This window comes from Acinonyx jubatus, chromosome B2, assembly GCF_027475565.1.
Source record: "Acinonyx jubatus isolate Ajub_Pintada_27869175 chromosome B2, VMU_Ajub_asm_v1.0, whole genome shotgun sequence".
Taxonomy (NCBI): Eukaryota; Metazoa; Chordata; class Mammalia; order Carnivora; family Felidae; genus Acinonyx; species Acinonyx jubatus.
Window position 1 is genome coordinate 78374049 of NC_069385.1, and position 22083 is coordinate 78396131.

The 22083-nt window shown below is 37.7% G+C and overlaps 1 long non-coding RNA gene across 8 annotated transcripts in view; it reads right to left on the minus strand.

The window, feature by feature from the left end:
* LOC113598785 (uncharacterized) overlaps positions 1-22083 on the minus strand; it is a 603234-nt gene that overhangs the window by 489564 nt on the left and 91587 nt on the right. The window lies entirely within an intron of this gene.

A 22083-nucleotide genomic window follows, 5' to 3' on the forward strand; every position in this document is an offset into this window, starting at 1 on the left:
CCTTTCCCCACTTTCAAACTCCTTTCCCGACTCTTAGACTTCCTGAACTCTATTTGGACATGCTAGGGAGCTTCTCTGCTCTCCCTATAAAGCCCTATCACATGAGTAATTAACTTTTAGTACCCTCTTGGTGCATGTGTGGCATCAGAGGTCAGCATATCTAAACAAACTTTGGGTTGGGGTCCATTTTGTCTCTGTGGAGTGTTCTGATAGACTGTTTTTATGCATACATACAGTCAATAGCAAAAAGGAGAAAAATCTTTGATGGGATTTGAATTTGGTGTTTGAATTGTAATGAGTGGATTCCAAAGATTGAAAAGCAATTTTAAAAATAAATGAAAAAATAGGTGAAACAGGTGAAGGGGTTAAGCCACACAAAATTCTAGTTATAGAATAAATAATTCACAGGGATGAGAAGTACAACATAGGGAATACAGTCAATAATTTTGTATTAAATTTGCATTAAAAATTATCAAATCTATTTTTTATTACAGGATTGAAACAAATAATTTACTGAAGCATAGTTGGAAGCAGTGATTAGAGAAAAAAATGTATTTTATATTCCCTCTGGGTTGTGGACACTCAATTAAAAAGTTATACTTATATCAGAAAGAAAAGCAATTTCAGTTTAACTGATTTGAGGTCTATGCTTTTAGCATGACAAGATTTGCCCCACCTAAATAATCACTCTGTGGAATAAATAAACAGTATGACAAGCCTCTCCTGGAAGATCTACATTTTCAGTAATATCAGAGTCATTATGTGCTCTAGGAAAAAGGCCAATTATGTGTTTGGATGCTCTGTCACAACATGTAACCTAAATTATTCACAAATCAAATTTTCTTACAATTTCCAGCATTCTCTATAAAGACCCATTATACTCATCCATTTATCCCCCACAACATATATAAACTACAAAAAGGAGTTTGTTGCCTTAATTCTCTACCTTATCCCCACAACCTAATATAGTGCTTGGCAAACAAGGCTCATTCAATAAATATTTGTTAAGTGAAACTCATCAAACAAGATTTGTTGAATGCCTAAATGTCAGACACTGTTCCAAATACAGGTGCTAAATATTTTGGATTCTTTAAACACAGAATATTTTAAATAAAAATTAGCTGAGTGATTTGGTTATAATGATTTTCCTTGCACTAAGAATGCTCCAAAAGCACTGACATGGGTGGCTAGAAGCCATGACTTATTCTATCACCTCAAATCCCTGGCCAAAATGTTGTAAGGATGAGGTATAGGCAGCTGGCCAAATCAGTCCCGTCCAAATCATCCTTCAGAGATTGTCCTAAGAGGAAAAAAAAGAAAAAAAGATGGTGGCCAGCCCAATTCTGATGCAGAGCATAAAGGGTATAAAGCTCACGAGCTAGAGACTGTTTATCCTGTGGAGGAAGCCAGTCTCCAGCAGAAGAGGATGAAAATTGGCCACAGAGAGAAGAGCACTTTGGTAGATTGTATAAGTAACACCTTTCCTTACCCATCCCTATATGTATACTTTTACCTGTGACTTTCAGTTTTCACAAGTGGCCAGAATCTATTTACCCAACCCTTGATTGGCCATTTGGATATCCTCTTTTTTGAGAGAGAGAGAGAGAGAGAGAGAGAGAGAGAGAGATTGAGGGGACATGAGAGGGTGATGGGCAGAGAGAGAGAGGGAGACACAGAATCCGAAACAGACCCTGGGCTCCTGTGCTATCAGCACAGAGCCCAATGCAGGGCTCAAACTCACAAGTGGAGAGATCACGACCTGAGCCGAAGTCAGAGGTTTAACCGACTGAGCCACCCGGGTGCCCCAGATATCCTCTTTCATAAAGTGTCTATTTAAGTTCTCTAACGGGTCCAAGAAAAGTTGTAAACTTCTGATTTGTTGGTCTTTTTTTTTATCGCAAAGGTAAAAGCTAAACTCTCTCTAGCTTTCTACATTCCTGAATCGTACACCTCCTGACATTTGATTCTCCTCTAAATTCAATATTTGGATAATTCCTGAATCTGTTTTTATCATCTATTTTTTCTTGATTGTCACATATTCTTATCTTTTCATACATCTGTTTGTTGCATGTAAGACATAGCGTAAAAATAAAAACTCTATAGGCTCTGGATGATATTATCTACTACCAGGCAGAATTCCCCCATTCCTTTCAGGCAGATAGGATAAAGGACAGATGAGCCCAATCCAAATCAGAGATTGAGTTATGGCACGGTTCAGTTTTAGTTGTAGTAAATCTGTGTCTATATCTAGCTCTCTCGTTTCCTAAGATGTGACCCTTCTGGGATTTTGATTGAGTGTCCTTCTCCTCAGCCCTGAGATTCTAGGAAGATCCAGATCTCCCCTTCAGGATTTCACAGCTTGACTCTACCTTCCAATCTCCAACTACCTTCCAAATCTGGTAAGCATCTTGAAAAGGAAATTAACAACGTCCTAATTCTGGATGCCACCTGCAGTAAGTCCCGTTTCCTCCGAGGCACTGTGACACTGCAGAGATTTCAGAGATTTCACTCTACCTTGTAATAGTTTCAGGCAACCCTCTCACAGAACTAGACCTTACATCATGTCCAGTGGGAAAAGGCATATGTGCTTCCTCAGCCTCCCGTGTTTCCAGTTTGTCACACAAGCCCTGCACAATCAGTGAAAGTTTTGCTGGTTTCTCTTTTCCCCCAGCAAGTCCTAGGAGAGATCCACTGCACATCATCAGGTCACCTGAGAAAATCCTTTCACCACAGTCATTTTGGCTTATGTAATCCTTGTTGTTTTCACCATTCTCTGATGGCTTTAAAAAATGATTTCACAATTTCTCTGGCCTTCACTCACTTTCATGGAGGCATTGGCCTGCCATCAACTAATACATGCCATCCAGAAGTAAACATCTCCTGCATCTATTCTTAACAAGGATTCTCAGGAAAAAAAAGCTAAGCTTGAATATGTTATTTTACAGAAATAAAATGGGAATATATTTACATGAACATTTAAAAACATTGATTAGTCAAAATATATATTCCCTTTAGAGTTTGGAAATATCTTTTTTTTTAATGTTTATTTATTATTGAGAGACAGAGAGAGACAGAGCATGAGCATGGGAGGGGCAGAGAGAGGGGGAGACACAGGATCTGAAGCAGGCTCCAGGCTCTGAGCTCTCAGGACAGAGCCCGGCGTGGGGCTCGAACTCACAGACCGCGAGATCATGACCTGAGCCAAAGTCAGATGCTTAACCAACTGAGCCACCCAGGCACCTCAGAGTTTGGAAATATCTTAAATGTAACAATTTTCCTGAGATCTTAAAAAATACTGTGAAACACAGGTTTAGAATAAACTATGGGACTGTAATTGGCAGAAACATCTTTGTGCCTTGGTTGTAACACCTCCAAGACCTAATTTTTACCTTCTTTCTTTATTTCTCTACTGACTACTCAAATCAACCAATTTCTTCTAACTGCTTTGTATTTTTATTTGTAAATTGTAAATGTAAATTGCTTGTAATTTACAGCCTAATAAATTGATCTCCTCAAGTCAATATTTTAAAAATATCTGTATAATATACAGTATTCTAGGGAAAGATGTTGCTATTAATTAAAGCAGTACATCTCTTTTCTGAAAACTGGTAATACATACATCAGCTAAACCTTGGTTTTCTTCTTTGCATCTTCTCCAAAACAACAGTCCCCTTATCACAAGGTTATTGATTAAATGAAGATTCTGTAAAGGAGATTAGAGACCCTTTGTGTTATAGAGCATATTTTATGAGAAAGATTGTGAGTAGATGTGTCCCTTATCATCTCAGCTTCACATTAAAAAATATACTCAAAATATATTAAAGACCATCATACTAAAATTTTTATTATGCAGAGAAATTTACGCAGGGTTTTGATATGAAGATGGCATACATATATTTGAGTGTGTTTGGAGAGAGTTCTCCATGGGTCTCACATACCTACACATCTTACGAGAAAAGCATGACTACTACCCTTTGTTCCAAACTATCACTTCAAGAATGTTTGTATGGTGAACAATCTTGGAAGATAGTAACAATGTTTCCTTTTAAAGCAATGGTTCTCAACTAACTGAGGGTGATTTTGACTCTCATGAGACATTTGGCAATGTCTAAGGATATTTGTGATTGCTATGACTAAGGGTGCTACTGGCATCTAGTGGGCAAAGGCCAGGGAGCTGCTAAATATCCTACAATGTACAGGACAGCGCCCACAACAAAGAATAGTCTGGCCCAAAATGTCAATAGGGCCGAGATGAAGAAACCATGCTTTAGAGCAAAGGGCAGACATGTTGCTGCCCATTATAAAATATTTAGGTTCCCTGAGTTCAAGGTTCCTGTCTTGAAATACATCCTACTGTTTGTGCAGGGGTCATCTGACCATTTTTGTGTCACTTGTGAGATTGGGACTCAGGGTAATCATGCAAAAGTGGCTACTGCTTTTGTGGTGAGTAATATACTATCATCTCTGACCCAGGATATGCATGTCTTCTACTAGCAATTATGAAACTATGGAACTTAGATTAAAAGCAGGGTAAAATTTAAAAAAAAAAAAAAAAGCGAAGTAAAATTGCAGACTTTTCACATTTCTTGACAAACTTTTCTATATTTTAGGAAAAAAATAAATGCAAAACCAAAACGCATCTGAAAAATCTTTCAATATAGATGATAAAAAAGAATTAGTTGATTAACTTTCTAAGCATTCTCATAATAATATGCTAAAAACTACATAACTCAATGGAAAAATGATCAAAGATATGATTATATGATTAACATTTTAATTTTTTTTGTAATAATGGTATTATATTTATTTTTAAAAATGTCTTTGCCTTTAAGTTGTAAATAAAGTTCTATGGCTAAAGTAGCATAATGATTTCACTTTACTTTCAAATAGTTCAGGGAAAAAAAGTGCGTGTGTGTGTGTGTGTGTGTGTGTGTGTGTGTGTGTCTATGGAGAGAGAGACCAAGAACAAGAACATGGCAAATGTTAAAATGTAATAAATCTATGTAAAAGATACAGGGATGTTCACTGTAGTACTCTTAAAAGTTTTCTGTAGGTTTAAACTGTCAAAATGAAAAGGAAGGGAATGTAAAAGAAACATATGGCATAGGTCTGTGTTCAAAAGTTTAAGACTGCAAAATAAAACTCTGATTTACCTTTTAAAAAAGATATAGTTGGCTTATAAACAATAAAAAGATCTGCCTTATTCATAATTTTTAAAATGCAAATAAAATGAGTTTTTTAAATTTCTATGATTGGCAAAAATGTTGAAGTTTTGTTTTTAATTGATTAATTTTTTAAATGGTTTCAGGAATAGAATTTGGTGATTCATCACTTCCATATAACACCCAGTGCTCATCCCAACAAGTGCCCTCCTTAATGCCCATCGCCCATTTAGCCCATCCCCCCACCCAACAACCCTCCAGCAACCCTCAGATTGCTCTTTGTATTTAAGAATCTCTCATGGTTTTCCTCCTTCTCTGTTTTTATCTTTTTTCCTTCCCTTCCCCTATGTTCATCTGCCTTGTTTCTTAAATTTCACATATGAGTAAAATCATATGATATTTGGCTTTCTCTGACTGACTAATTTCACTTAGCATAGTACATTCTAGTTCCATCGATGTTGCTGCAAATGGCAAGATGTCATTCTTTTTGATCACCGAGTAATACTCCATTGTATGTATAAACCACATCTTCTTTATTCACTCATCAATCAATGGACATTTGGGCTCTTTCCATACTTCGGCTATTGTTGATTATGGTGCTCTACACATTAGGGTGCATGTGCCCCCTCAAATCAGCATTTTTGTATCCTTTGTATAAATACTTAGTACTGTAATTTCTGGGTCATAAGGTAGCTCTATTTTTAATTTTTTTGAGGAATCTCATACTGTTCTCCAGAGTGACTACACTGGTTGGCATTCCCACCAACAGTATAAGAGTGTTCCCCTTTCTCCACACCCTTGCCAACATCTGTTGTTTCCTGAGCTCTTCATTTTAGCCAAGAATGTTGAAGTTTGATTGTATTCAATATTGATGACACTTGGAGAAAAGACACTTTGGTGGGAATATGATTTAGAGTAACATTTTGGAGGAAAATTTTGAACAATAATCAAAGCTTTTTAAATGCACATACTCTTTCATTAATTGTTGATACACTGAGGACACAATTTCTTCTGCATAGCACTTGTGCTCAGAGTGTTTAAACTGAATCTAAACATTTGAAAAATCTGAATTGTAGAACATTCTGGAAAACAACTGGTCTGGACCTTAAAAACCATCATGAATAACAAAATGTCAATGTCATGAATAACAAAAGTAGCTGGGGAACTGTTTCAGATTAAAGAGAAATGATAATTAAAAATAGGATAGAAAAATAAAAAAATAAGTGCACATAGTCTTTAATCTGTTATATTTTTAAGATTTTACTCTATAGAGATATTCTCAATGTTCATCCAGACCCAGTACAAGCATGCTTATTGTATAGTTTCTTGTCATAGGAAAAAAATAAAAACAAGCTCAGTTTATGTCACTAAAGCAATGATTAAATGTTTTATGCATCCAGTTACGTAAATGCATGTAGCACTAAGAACAAGGGTCTACATATGTATAGGCTATTGTAGAAAGAACTTCAAGATTTGTTAGTAAATGGGGGAAAACAACCAATGGTTTAGTGTATTATATAGGTATCCTGTTTTGGAAATAAAAGAGATACAGACAGATGTGGGTAAATAGATGGAAGACAGCAGATACTATTGGTGCTTGGGGCAGTGAAAAGAGCAGATGGCACAGGTTCGTTCTGAATGCACAGAGTTTTGAATCAAAAGCAAAAAGTTTCTGTAGTCACACACAGGTGAAAGAATAAGAACAAGGGCACTGAAATAAAAGGGAAAAGGATATAAGATAAAATAGAGTCTGTGAATCACCTGCATCGTATCAACTTGAAATGACTCCCAAAATTATATTTCTGCAGGTCTCTCCCTGCCACTCACCACTGTCCTTGCCCTCCCTAATTTTTTGGTGCAGAATCTCTGACTCCCAGGTTCAGAAATCAGCACATTAACAAGCTTCTCAGGTACGCTTGGCCTCACAATGTCTGAGAATCAATAGAGTGGCTCTGAGTTTTGTGACTATGTGGAAACAATGTAGCCAGAATCTCTTGATTGTTTTTCCTCCTGGCTGCAACATCCATTTGCTCAAAGTCTGTGCAAGCTTTTCCATCTCTCCTGTGTAAAGGAAAAGATATCCCCACTCTTTGCCAAGGTATTCTTAAGCCCCACCTGTTCCTGATCAATACCTCCCATCTCCTCTTCTAGTCCACACTATTAGTCGACATAAAGAACCACTGGATCATATTTTTCTGGAGCTGAAGGTACAGTTAAGTCCATCTTTCAGGTTGTTTTATTTACTTAAAAAATTTTTTTAATGTTTTTATTTACTTTTGAGACAGAGAGCATGAGCAGGGGAGGGGCAGAGAGAGAGGGAGACACAGAATCCGAAGCAGCCTCCAGGCCCTGTGCTGACAGCACAGAGCCTGACGCAGGGCTCGAACCCACAACTGTGAGGTCGTGACCTGATCGAAGTTGGATGCTTAACCATCTGAGCCATTCAGGTGCCCTCTAGGTTGTTTTAAATTATGGGCTGAAGTGGCAAGATAAAAGTTGAATGCAGTATAAAATAAGAGAAAAATAGGCTAATGTTTAAACATCCACATTTTTTTTAAATTTTTTTATTTAACGTTTATTTATTTTGGGGACAGAGAGAGACAGAGCACGAACAGGGGAGGGGCAGAGAGAGAGGGAGACACAGAATCGGAAGCAGGCTCCAGGCTCTGAGCCATCAGCCCAGAGCCTGACACGGGGCTCGAACCCACGAACCGTGAGATTGTGACCTGAGCTGAAGTTGGACACTTAACCAACTGAGCCACCCAGGCACCCCAAACATCCACATTTTTATGCACAGCTGAGCCCTGGATGAGTTTCAGTCTGCAGTGGTCCTTAAAACAGAAAAAGAAAAAGGACAGAGATAAAGATAAATACTGCCTCACAAACAGGCAGCCGCTTTTAGTTTAAAATGTGAAGTTGGGTAAGAAAGAAGTGTTCTGTGACAACAGCTACAGGTCTGGGTCGCTTTGCTTTGATTCTTCTGAGCACCCACAGTTACAACTGCCAGGGAGGTACTGTAATAATAAAAGACCTGCCTCTAAAGCCTATCCATCTTTGCAGCGTTGAGTATTTTTACTACTACTCAGCTTAGACTGATATGTCATTTTACAACCATAAAAGTAGAAGGTTCCTCTCCATTAATTTTGCTAACTATTTAAAATGGTTTTCAACTGAGAACAAACTGAGGGTTGATGGGGGGGTGGGAGGGAGGAGAGGGTGGGTGATGGGTATTGAGGAGGGCACCTTTTGGGATGGGCACTGGGTGTTGTATGGAAACCAATTTGACAATAAATTTCATATATAAAAAAATAAAATAAAATAAAATAAAATAAAGAAGAAAAATAAAAAAAAATAAATTAAAAAAAAATGGTTTTCATTTAGATGTCCTAACATTTAGGGGTGTTAGGGGTTGGGGGCTTTTTTTGGAAGGCATTGTTAAGTATAATTTTGGGTACTTCCAGTGCTAAAATGTTAATCATTATATTTTAAATGTAATGTCCTTCAAGAAATTAATTAAAGGCAATGTCTGTCAGACCCGAATAGTTATTACGCAGTGCCCCTCCCAACTTGTGAATGTTCACTGACCTCTCCAATCAAATTTTTCTTATTAGTCAGTGTAGATTAGCAGTGCTTTGCCTGAGCAACTGGTTCATTTACCTCGTGCAGACACTCAATCAATAACTCATCATATTGTCTTCTCTACCTTGACTTCCTAAAAACTTAAACCAAAGCTCTGGCCCACCTCTAGCAAAGAAAGCCTCAGTCAAGCAAACTGTGAACTAACCTCACCCGAATTTGCTATTTTTTCACCTTAGTTTTCTCTTTCGCTCACTTCGCTTACTTGGTTGTATCATGTATTCTTTCAGAGTGGCTTAAATAATTTTTTGAAACCAAGGAGAATGTAAACACATAAATTAGCTTCAAGCATTGCACGAGTTCCCACTGAATCAAAGTTTTGTTTCATCATGCTCACCTCCTCCTGGATGACAAAAATCATTCTTAAAAATAAACATGTCTCTAGGTGAACGCTTAGCCAGTCATCAAGGCATCAGCGTCATTTGTTCAAGTAACACAAACTTGAAATTACTCTTTGTTCCCATCAGTACCTCCTGTACACAGAGCGTGCCACTGCCTTCCCAGAGGCTAATCAGAAATCTTTTCCTTCCATCTGCTGCTTGTTGACTATTCAACACGTGAAGCATTCTGAGGGAAACCCTAGAGTCACAGACTTCTCCTTCCTCTCCTCCATTTCATCAGCCATTAGCAAGGCACAAAACAAAAATAAACTAACAGATAAACTCCCCCCCCCCCCAGCTGTCCCTGAAGGGCAGCATTTACTGGTTTTCTACTCGTGGCTGCTCGGTGAGCTCTGAGTATTACCTGTTAGTGCCGTGTCTTTATATTTGTACAGAAAAAAGCAGGCTTGCTCTCAATCCTATTTGACTCTCTGTTCTTGATAAAGCAATGCATTTTAGAAGGCTCTGTGCTCTTAGCTTAATGCTATTCATTTCGGAACATTTCTACCTGGATGCAGACCCCATATACGGGGAGGTACGTGCACAGATGATTTCAAGAGTACAAATCAGTGTGTCCTTTCAAGGGAGCTCTTTCAGATCAGCTCTCCCAGTGATGCACAACTGTGAGCCTGTGACTTTTTCCCCAGGCTGGTAAGGAACAAGAGTCTTTGCAGTGACGCAGGAGGTCGAGCAGGAAGCCCTGGCTAAGTGTCTTTGGTGACTCACATCCATTTGCTCTCCAGCTCACTTGCAGTTTGCTCATTAGCATCAGTGCTGGAGGCTAATGGATACTCAGTAGGAAGTAATTTTTCTTTGTAAATGTCTGGTGAAAAATGGAAATGAAAACCCAAAGAGGGCTCTGTTCCTGACAAAGCTTTCCAAGGCTGACAGAGATTGTGTTTTGTGAGGTCTTGTTACAAGGTTCACTGGTGAATTTTGTGTTCTTAGGACCGATTATCTTCCTCCTAAGATAGGCAGGCTTTCAATAACAAAAAACATAGCGTGACAAAATAAGTAAAGCTAAGTCAAAGAGGTTATATTTCTCTCTATTGTTTCTTTTAAATTTATTAGAGGGACATTTTTAAATACCATGCATTCATTATGTATCCAAGCACCCAGTGGTATGTTTGTAAATGTTTGGCAACCGTATCTGGGGAGAAAGAAAAGGCCCTGATTTCCACTGTTTCCTGATTTCCATGGTGTAAATACTCAGCCAGGGCCAATTTCAAGCTACAACATGAGTCATTGAATATAGAGGGTGGGTGGAGGGAATGTAAACATTCAGTGCTCTTGTGAGCTGGTAAGTACCAGCTCCAACACCAGCAGCCCTCTGAACACAAACAGGGGCTCGTCTCCAAAAAACTGAAGTATAATTCTATTTGGCTGAAGGCCACATATTTATATATTTATACAATTTGTTCGAGTTGCCACTTCTTTAAATTCTCATTCCTGACTCACTCTTGGGTCCCTCTAGTTTGCCCTAGAAATAATATTTGAAAGGTTACAGAAATTGTCAACTCACTGAATATAAAAATTGAGGTGTCCTCTGGTATTAGGAAGGTTAAAATTTTTTTTTCCACAAGAAGACTCTTGCACTGGGATACAAACCATTGATGCACTGACCATATGGAGTAGCTTATTGCCTGCCACTGCCAGTTTTTTTATATTGTTGTTTTTGTATCCAAATGTTTAATGGGTTTGGAGATGATTATTTTTATGGAAATTATAAGAGGAGATGATATAATTCTGGGACTATGTAGAGATTCTGCACCTTTATTCACCTTTTGAAAATGAAGTGAAAATATTGCCACTTCAGTGAACAAAACTAACACCTGATCAATTTAATGTCACAGTTGTGGATTTATATGCACAAAAAAAAAAAAAAAAGCTGAGTTGTAAACAAAGTACTACCAAAATAGTCTATGCTAAAACTCCAGAATGCACAGGATTTCAAGACAAAAGATAACTAAGAAGAAAGACTGGAATCAGTCTGGCTGCATGTTCCTTAAGGCCTAGAATGCGGGCTAGGGCTTGGGCCCTAAAGCCAGACTGATAGATCTGAATGTCAGCCCTCCCACTTGCGAGCTGTATGATATTGGGGAAGTTGCTCATCCTTTCTGTGGCAGTCTCCTCCGCTGTTAAGTGGTGAGTATAATAATACCTAACTCACTGGGTTACAATAAGGGTTAAATCTGTCAATATATAAAATGGCCACAAAGGCATTTTATAAATAACACATAAGTGTTTGCTAAATAGGTGCATACTAAATAAACACGAGAGAGAATTTTTAAAGACTAAGAAACACAAATGGATGAAAGATATAATCTAACTATAGATTAAACTAACTAAATCAAGCCAGATGATTTATAAAACAGAGTGTCATTTAAGCTAATAAATTATATGACCCCCTCAATATTGCTTCCGCTCCCCTGACCATGCAAAGTAATGCTACTGCAACATAGTGGATTGCAAGTAAAACCCTGAACAGTCTAGTTAAAAGAAGCTACCTCTTTCTATCTCAACCGACCTGAAGAAATTTCCTTCGTGTGAACATTCGGGTAGTCTAAAGGATACCTTCTGATTATCACAAAGACATTCACAGAACCATGAGACATTCCCATCTCTGCAGTGTTTACTGCAATGGCAAGGGTAGAGGGAGGGCACTGGTTAAGGCTCTAAGAAGTTCTGAGGTATTACTAGTCATATCTGAAATGTCGCTGTGAGAATTTCATGGAGTTGTGCACAGCTCCTGTCAAATATCAGAGTCCTTGAGTTCAACTGAAGTCATGCATCCTTTCTACTCTATGAACCCTAAGTGATGGGATGAACTTCTTCAGTGTTAGTATTGCCTGTTGATGCACTAAAAGAAGAGACAGACCTACATCTTCTATGGTGTTTGACCTTTCCAATCCTAACCTGCCCTCCTTTGGTCCCTCTTGATCTCCTCATACTGCTGACTTCCCCCTAAGTTTCAAATCATCCTTTTCCCAACCCGCTACAATTGCTGGTAAGATTTAAAATATACATAGATTGCTAATGTCTCAGTAAAAATTTCCTTCCAGATAACACATTTTAGAAAGACCCTTATGGAAATATAGTCTCATAGTGATTCTGACCATAGGCATTTCAGGCATGTGGCAGATTCATAAAAGGACTAGGGGGAATCACTGGGGCAAGGATGCACTTGCAAAGAAAATTTTGTTTTCCAATTTCCTTTTGAACCACACTACATAAGAGGTCACTTTTTCTACCTGATGGGATTTTCTCCCATAGTAAGACTCCTAAAAGTATTAAGTATTTCCCCATGTTAATCTGGTTTTACCATTCATTTATATTTTTCACATTCAGAAGAGCTAAACACATATTTTTGTATTTACTTATTTATTTTTATTTTTTATTAGCTAATAGGTCCAGTTAAAATAACTTTAAAGCTACACTGGATAACAAAACAGAATTTATGCAAAAGAGCTGAGAAATAGACACTTCTTACATTCTTAATACATCTATATTTTTAAGTGTAATATTAATTAAATTACACAAGCACCTTTTTCATGATCAGTGCAAATAGTCGCTTCAGCATAAAATAGTAATAACCACAAAACAGGAAGTATTCATTATTTAAGCATATGTATCCTGTATGTTCACATGTATCATCTCATATGGCCTCGTAACAATGAAAGAAAGTTCAGTTTTCTCAGTTGCAGACACCGATGCTGCCTACCAATTATCTATTCTCGTCTTCTTACTTAATAGAAAAATTTGAATTATATTCAGGATGTCAGCACATTCAGCAAAACTACAATGTCCTAGATTCCTCGTAGTTGGGGATAACTTTGTGTCACAGCGCTAAGAAAATATGTGGAAGTGGAAACCTGTTAGATTGTTTTCTTCATGAAAATGAATCTGTCATGTCCCTTTGAACCCCATCCTCCCCTTCTTCTTGTCTAGAATATGGATATTATGCTTGGTGGTGCACTCATAAAGAAAACCATACACTAAGGATAGTGGAGCAGAAAAGTAGAAGCAACCCAGGATAATGATTAAGATGAAGGAGCAAACACAACAACTTTGAGTGTAAATGAGGAAAGTAAATCCCTTGCTTGTTCAAGCCATTATAGTCAGAGTTCTGTTACATGTAGCCAACACAATCATTTCTATATCCTTTTTTGATATATAAGAAAATACAATCCTGGGGAGTTCTGGTCCAAGATGATGACCTAGGAGGCTCCTGAACTCACTTCCTCCAATAAACATACTGAATCCACAGCTGTACATGGAACAATTCCTTCTGAAAGAAATCCAGAAACTAGCTGAGTGACTTGCTATACAATGAGTGAACAAGAAAAAAATCCACATTAAAATGGGTAGGAAAGACAGAGGCTCACTCTTGCCATAAACCTCACCCCCAGAACAGCAGCATGCAATTGGGAGGAAACTTAAAACGCCCAGCTTCTCCCCGAGGAGTGAAGGGTACAGCTACCCTTTAAGACTTCCACCTGAGGGACAGGTCCCCAAAACACCTAGATCTGAAAGCCAACGGGGCTTGTATCCACAAGATCCACAAAGAAACAGTTCTTAATAGACTCTGGAGGACTTGTCGTGACTATCCCCCAGGGTTTCAGCACAGAGGGAACAGGCAGAAACATCCAGCTGCCAGTCCTTCCTAAAAGAGGTCTATTTGCATACTTTTAAAGCTACAGCCTAAAGGTCTGGTTTCCAATCAGCCTACATAGAGGTATTAACTGAGATTCTCCCCTTTGGGACATTGACAGATCTTAGGACACTCTCAACTGAGAGCCACAAGAACAAGGAAGGAAGCTTGGACAATCACAAAGGTTTGAGGGACAACGAAGAGCTAGGGTCTAGCTGAATGATAAAGTTCATCTCTTACACAAAACCATACCATCAAGTCTGAGAGGGGTGGCTGTTTTATCTAATGCTCAGACACCAATACAGGGAGTCAAGGAAAATAAATAAATAAATAGAGGAATACGTTCCAAACAAAAGAACAACATAAAACCCCAGAAACAGACCTTAATGAAATGAAGATAAGCAATTTACCTTATAAAGTTTTCAAAATAATGGCCATAAAGATGTGCACCAGGATCAGGAGAACAATACATGAACAAAGTAAGAATTTCAACAGAGACAGAAAATATAAGAAAATACCAAATAAAAATACACAGTGAAGAATAACTGTACTGAAAAATTCAAGAGAAGGATTCAACAGCGGACAAAATGAAGGAGAGAAAGGATCAGCAAACTCGAAGATAGAGCAGTGTAATTCATTCAATCAAAGGAGCAAAGGAAAAACAAATGAAAAAGAAAACACAAGTTTGGAAACACTAAGCAGCAAAGCCAAAGTCACAGAGCTCCAAGATTTGCACCAATGTTTCTTTGATGCAGAGCCCATGCTCTTTCCACTCTTTCATACTGCTTTTATAGACACACAGGCATTCCATGTTTGCTATGGAAAAAAACCTTAAGGAGTATATAACCCAAATCCTCATTTTAATCATGAGGAACCTGAGGCTCAAAACAGTTAAATGATCTATCCTTCTAAAGTGTGATCAAGGGGCGCCTGGGTGGCTTGGTCGGTTAAGCGTCCGACTTCGGCTCAGGTCATGATCTCACGGTCCGTGAGTTCGAGCCCCGCGTCGGGCTCTGTGCTGACAGCTCAGAGCCTGGAGCCTGTTTCAGATTCTGTGTCTCCCTCTCTCTCTGCCCCTCCCCTGTTCATGCTCTGTCTCTCTCTGTCTCAAAAATAAATAAACGTTAAAAAAAAAATTTTAAAGTGTGATCAAGAATGAAATCAAACAATCCAGTGCTCTCACCACTGAATATAGTCAGAAATCATTGGGATAAAGTATGTGGAAAATTAACTTGAAGCCAAAATCAAATGCCTTTAATTCGGGGTTGGTGGCGGGGGGGGGGGGGAGGGGGGGGAAGGGGGTGTTGCAGAAAGTGTGAAGAACACAAGGAAAAAAATACAAGTTCATTACAACAGATTGTGTTGGCAAATGATGAGGTATGGTGTTGCAAGAAGCAGATATTTTGGTATCACAGACAAGGATCTGAGGACTTCCAGGAAACAGACAAGCTGTAACTGAGGAGCACAGCCTCTGAATGACCCAGGGATAGGTCTTGCCAAGAAGGCTCTGTGATGAATTTCACTCATATATCCTTACAACAGGCAAGGCCACATAAAAATTTGCTTCTAAAATTTAAAAAGTCAGCATTTATAATGTAATTTTTGAATACATCCAAAGCCCCTTTCTTGCTTCACAACCATATCATTATACACATCCTGTGGGGAAAAAAAGCAGGTTAAGTAACGTACATGATAAAACACACAGATACATGCACACATATGTAAATGTAGACACAGGAAAAAAAAACTGAAAACTAATACATCAAAATGTCAACAGTGGTTATTTCTGAAAGGCAGGATCATAACTGATTTTTAAATTTGTCTCATTCCTTTCCTGCATTTTCTAAACTTCTATACTAATATATACTACATTTATAACAGAAAAATAAATAAAAACATTTAAAAATCCTTTTGATGACTATATGGTACTACAGTTACAACACAAATGGACAAATAGAACTTGGAACTTTTAAATATATTTTCACATTAAATATCAATTTCATTCTTACAGTGATCCAATACGTAAGATGTTCCAATAAAACCATTCAACAATTATATTTTATTTGTTCACCACAATTTCTGATGGTATAAGGAGTGAAAAGTATGTCAGCTATGGTAAAATATGCTTTCTTTAAAGATCAGATTATTATTTTGCTTACTTTTTCAAGACTATGAGCTAAATTACAACCCTATATTATATTTGAACATGCAGATGCCACACCAAAATTTGATAAGCCACTTACTCTCACTTAAAATAAAAGCTGGTTTAAGTTATCGATGTAATTATTAAGCAACCATGTATTGGTAGTTGTTTGTTTTAGGAAAAGTGTACTTGAGCTTAAAATCTCTAACCTAATGCTGGGAGAAAGTGAACATGGCAATTCTAAAAAGAATTTTTTCTCAAAATATTGAAAGCAATCTTTTTATATAAAGTTTTGAAAAGTACTTACTATTTTGAAAAGTATTTACTATTGAGAAAATAACTAGGCAAATATTAGTGCAAATATTATTTAAATATAAAAAATTCACATTCAATTCATAGATTCAGATTCAGAAATATTTTATTTTCAACAAAATGACATAAAATATAAGGAAAAGATAATAATTTGAACTTTTTAAAATTCTGTAAATATTGATACACAGAAAAATATGCTACTGTGGACATTTATCATTTTGGATTGCCCAGATATTCACATATTTGAGGGAATCCCGAACTGACTAAAGAAGCCAAAGTTTAAGATATTCCCTTTCTCAGCTCCTTAGCTTGTTAAGTCAGATACTCAAACTTGGGACTTTACTCTGCTACAAGTGACTAACAGCGATGACACAGTCTGCATTATTTGTAGTGCCTGGTGTGAATTAAAAGTCCTATGCCATAATGGTGAGTTTCCCAGGGGAGAAGGATCTAGAGGTGGTTGCAGTCTGTGGCCATTGTTGGTGGCACCAGTATTGGGATCACAGCCTACTCCTATGGCCATATTCTTGGTGGGTTTTGTGCCCTTTTGTATCTGGTCACTTTCCAAGTCTAGTTCTTCAGGGTTCCCATCAATTTTGTGAACTACTCAGCAAATATTATTCTAAGAAAATGCTCATGCATTTTAACTGGCCTTGGCCATGAGATATATGACCACACAACCCAAATTGTATTAAGTTAGGCAAAAGCCTTTGGATGGGGTACAAGAAGTTGTAAGCAAAAAAATTAAAAAATAAAATAAAATTTGTAATTTGACTGGGACTGCCAAAGCAGTGGGCTGTGGTGAATACCTGTCATCTTGGAAGCCCAGCAAGCAACACATTTTCTATCTGATGTTGATCGTAAAACAAATGGGAATCAGGCATCACCTTCCAATATGGAAGCCAGGAAGACTTTTTTCAGATCCCAGACAACCAGTACATAGGCTCAGCCAATCAGTTACTTCCAGCTAGGACTTGGAATACGGAGGTCATAACCCAAAGCCTCAGAAATGTCATAGATTACTCATTATGAGTTTGGCAGAGTTGAAAGTATATGCACAGGGCAGCAAGTATCCAGGAATAGCAGAGCTGAGTCATGGAAGCCGCTCTTCAGTGAAACAGCACAACTGGTGATGTCCTGAACATTGCTATGGAATTATCTTGAGTCCTACTGTTCTCCCTTGGGGCCTGCCCATTTTCCAAGCCCCGTGCTCCAGTGTCCTATTGCTTTCATGAGCTACCCAATTTACTTTCAACAAAATTCCATCTTATTTAAACTGCTGCTTTTACTGCTGTCAACCAAATTCCCTAATTGTTGAAAAGCCAAAGACCCAAAACTCCAAAACTTAGCAAGTATTTTTTTCATAAATATCAAGTTTGTGGGTATTAGAGGCAACATAAAATATTATAGAGTTAACAGTTTTGCAGTCAGACAGTCCAAGGTTTGAATCTCTCACCTTACCCTTGCTAGATGTATGTACTCATCTCCCCTAATCACAGTGACCTTTTTTTTTAACTTTTGTCCCATGCTTGCCCTTTACGTTTTGTCAAATCACTTATCCATCACTGAGTTTTTCCCTCCTTCTATTCCTTCCACCTGCGGTTGCACCTCCCTCTCTTCATCCCCTAGTTATCCCTAACTCATTCTCTAGCTTTCAGTTCAATGTCCACTTCTTAGTAAAACTTCTGTGACTTTCCCAGTCAAGGGCCAACTATCTGTTCATCGATTAATTTGTAGCACTGAATTCCTTTTATGCACAGAGATTAACTTTCATTCATTTAACAAGCACCTAATATAGGCCAAACACTATTCTTCTGGAGGTACAGTGGTAAACAAAATAATTAAGAACTTATCTTCCACATATCACACATTCCAGAGGATGACAGACAACAAATAACAAAACAAATTTCATCCAGGAATAAATAATACAGACTATTACAAAGGAAATGAGATTGAGTTAACAGATATTTAGTGGGAGTAGTCAGCAAATACTTGTCTAAGAAGTGACATTTGAGCTAAAACATGAATAATACAGAGAAATAAGGGAAGTCCTAAGGGAATTGCATTTCAGGAAAGGGAAATAAGGAGACCCTGAGGCAGGAATGAGCCTGGCAAGTTCAAGGATCTCAAAGAAGCCCAGTGTAACTGGAACATAGTGAACAAGGAAAATAGTTTGAGCTCAAGTCAGAAAAAGAAAATTTAAACCACCACTGTTCAACAGAAACATAATGTGAGCCAAAAAATTTCAGCCACATTTGAAATCTTAAATGTCCTAGTCATCACATTTTTGTATTTTATTTTTGAGAGGGAGAGAGAGAGAGAGAGAGAGTGATAAAGAGAGAGACAGAGACTGTCAGTGTGGAGCCCAACAAGGGGCTCAAGCACACAAACCATGAGATCATGACCTGAGCCGAAGTTGGACGCTGAGCCACCGTGGCGCCCCTTTAGACACCGACATTTTAAAAAAGTAATAAGAAGCAGATAAAATTCATATTAGTACTATATTTCCACTATAATTCCAATATATTAACTTTTAGTCCATAACCACTGTATGAAAATTATCAATAACATATTTTACATTCTTATTTCCTAAGATTTTAAATCTCTTGTAGATTTCATATATATAACACATTTCCTTTTTGACTAGACTTAATCCAAGTGCTCCAAAATCACACGTGGCTAGAAGCTACCATATTGGATAGTACACTAGATCAAGTTTGTCTTCTAAGTCATTGTAAGGTTTCCAATTTAGTATAAATAGAGTGAGAACCTATCGGGTGGTTCTCAATAGGATAGTATAATGTGAATGGTCTGCTGATAAGTGATGGATTCTTTTTTTTTCTAACATTCAAACATTATAAAAAATATGCTAGAAAATTATTTGGTGTGATATATATTTTTGCCCCAAAATGTAAATATTGTACTAGTTATTAGGAGTAACAAAATATATATATGGAAACCAACCAATTCTTACCACCTCACCACTGTCCTTCTGGGTCCAATTCACCATCACCTCTTATCTGGATCACAGATGTTCCTCCCTTCTCCTCTTGCCTCTCAGTCATCTATCCTTAACTGGCAGCCAGAATGATCTTATTAAAATCTAAACCAAATCATAAAACTCTCAGTGGCTCCTGGTCTCCCTCCCTACATGTTCCACTAAGGGCCCACATGCTATGGCCTCCCGTTGCATCTGTGACTTCACCTGATGCTAGTTGTTGCCTTGATCCCTCTTCTTCAACCTCTCTAGCCTTCTTGATGTTTGGAGAACACACCAGGCACCTTCATGCCTCAGGACCTTGCCCTTGTTCTTCTCTTTCCCTAGAAATAGGACTCTTGCCCTCACCTCCTTCTGTTCTTTGTTCAAATGCCATTTTCAGTGGAGCCTTACCAACCACCTTATTTAAAAGTGCACTCATACACCCCACCCCTCTTCATATAACCCTCCTGCTTTGACTTTCCCTATAGCACCTATTATCATACAGCATCTTTAATTGTTTTTACTTACTTTTGTTTGTTTATAGACTTCTTCATAATAAGATAAGCTCACTGAGGCAAGGGATATTTGCAGGTCTTTTTATCTGTATATCTTCAGTGCTTGCAAAATTACCTGGTACATAGACATACTCAAAATATATGTAATAAGCTATGATTTTACCGATGTCCATCATCCCCACTGTACGCTAAGCCTCTAGGAAGAAAGGACCATGTCCCTTTTTGCTTACAATTGTATCTCCAGGCACTAGTGCCCAATAAATATATACTTATTTTATAGAAATTCAAAAATAAAATAAATAAATAAAGTACCCTCATTCCCCCTTATCAGATAATATCAGAAAGAAAAGAGTAGTTCTTTCATGATAGTTGAGCAGGATGATAATACAATTTGTAAAAAGGAACTTAAATAGACTTTAAGTTATCACACCTCAAAGGTGGGGGTGGTCTGTTTATATGGGCTATTTATTACTTTCGTTGGAAAGGAATAAAAAGGGTCTGAAAATATTAAGCTGTGTTTCCTTTATTTTTCTCCAATTATGACAGCCCTACTTCAAGTATATGAAAATGAACATCATAACATCAATCACCACCATTCACCTTTGGTGAAAGGAATTTAAGAAAGAGACATGAGAACACCTCAAGTGAAAATGCTCAAGTAGCTATTAACCATTCCTATCTAGATAAGTAAATGTATTTTTCTTTGTAAAACTGGAGATATCTCTATAGTTTCTTGATTTATGGCATTTTGTCACATAATGAATTTTTCAGGAGAACTGAAAACAATCAGAGAATTAATAATGTGCCCTGCTTCTCTGCCAATGTCAATAGGACATGCATGCTGGGTAATTTTTTCCAAGTCTGAGAAGACATTTGCACTTTTCCACTCACACTGTCCTTTGCTTTCAGCTAATGGTCCACATTAGCAAGGAGGTGGGCTGAGGTTAAGGGTGTGAGGATGACTAAATAAACTGGCCCACACAGGAACTGAATCCACAAATGTGACTTCATTCATATGGTGCTTTTAATCAACTGAATTAAGCAACCACAGTTAATTAAAGACCCAAACCTCTCTAACACTCACACACCTCTAACCTACAAATCAATCCATTCATTGTCTCCCTGCACCCCTGAAACACTTTTTCATTTAGGGATGGGCTTAATTAACAGTCAATACCATAAAACAGCCATTAAAAATTGCATTACATAGTTTTTTTTCCTTATTGTTCCACTCTGCAGAATAAGAGTATGCTAAAAAAATTATTGCCTTCCAAAACTGACAATTTCATGAATGACAGGAACATCAGAATTAACACAAATGGTAACATGATCTGATTGGCTTAAAGAAGCAACATAGTGTAATAGTTAGAAGGCAACCTGCATTTCAGACCCTTGAGGGTTCAACTCCCGGCCCTGACTCTCCCTGCTGTGTGACCTGAGGGCAACTAGGCTTTTCTCAGCCATAATTTCCTTACCTAACAGAATGGAGTAATGATATTACTATGAGAATTAAATGGCCTGATGGACGTTAAGTGCCTGGCATATAGCAACCATTCAATGCACTTTATTATTATAGACTCATTGCTCTGGTAGCTGTTGTAAAGAGAGATTAAATAAATCCAGAATGAAGGAAGGGGAAATGGCAAGAGGGGTGTTACAAATCCGGTCTCCCAAACAGGTTTGTGAGACGCTGAGGAGACAGAATCAATAGTTCTCTGACACGTCGTGAGCAGTTGAGGAGTAGTGAGGTAGTGAAATGCAGGGAAGGGTGACTGAGAAAGGACAGTTTAAAGTGGCTTTCACCAAGAGGTCATTCTACAGAGTTCCAGAAGGAGAGGTTATAAAGCCAGCAAAATTATATGAAGGTTGTGTGAAGTATCGTTTTTATGCTAAAATCCACTTTTCCCAACCTCTGGGCTCTGAATCCCTGGGAGCTAGACTTACCATAAGAGATATGTAAACCCATATGAACTCCAAACTACCATTTTAAATAAAATACATACTATTCCCCTCATATATTTTACTGCTATTTTTCTCATTTGTGTCAAAGCTGTAGCAATTAATAAATTACAATTTCTCATGCAGACATTTCTGAAAAGTAACTTGCAACTTATTGTCATTTTTTTCATTGTTTTAATTGTCAAATACCATGTCATGTGTTGGTAAATGGACCAGAATATAATTATCTTTTTATTTTCTTTAAGAATAGTCATTGTTCTTAGAAATAATGGTAATTATCCATACCTAGTTCTTGGTAATCACTTTCCAACTTCAATAACTTGTTCTGATTATTTGAGGTTCAAT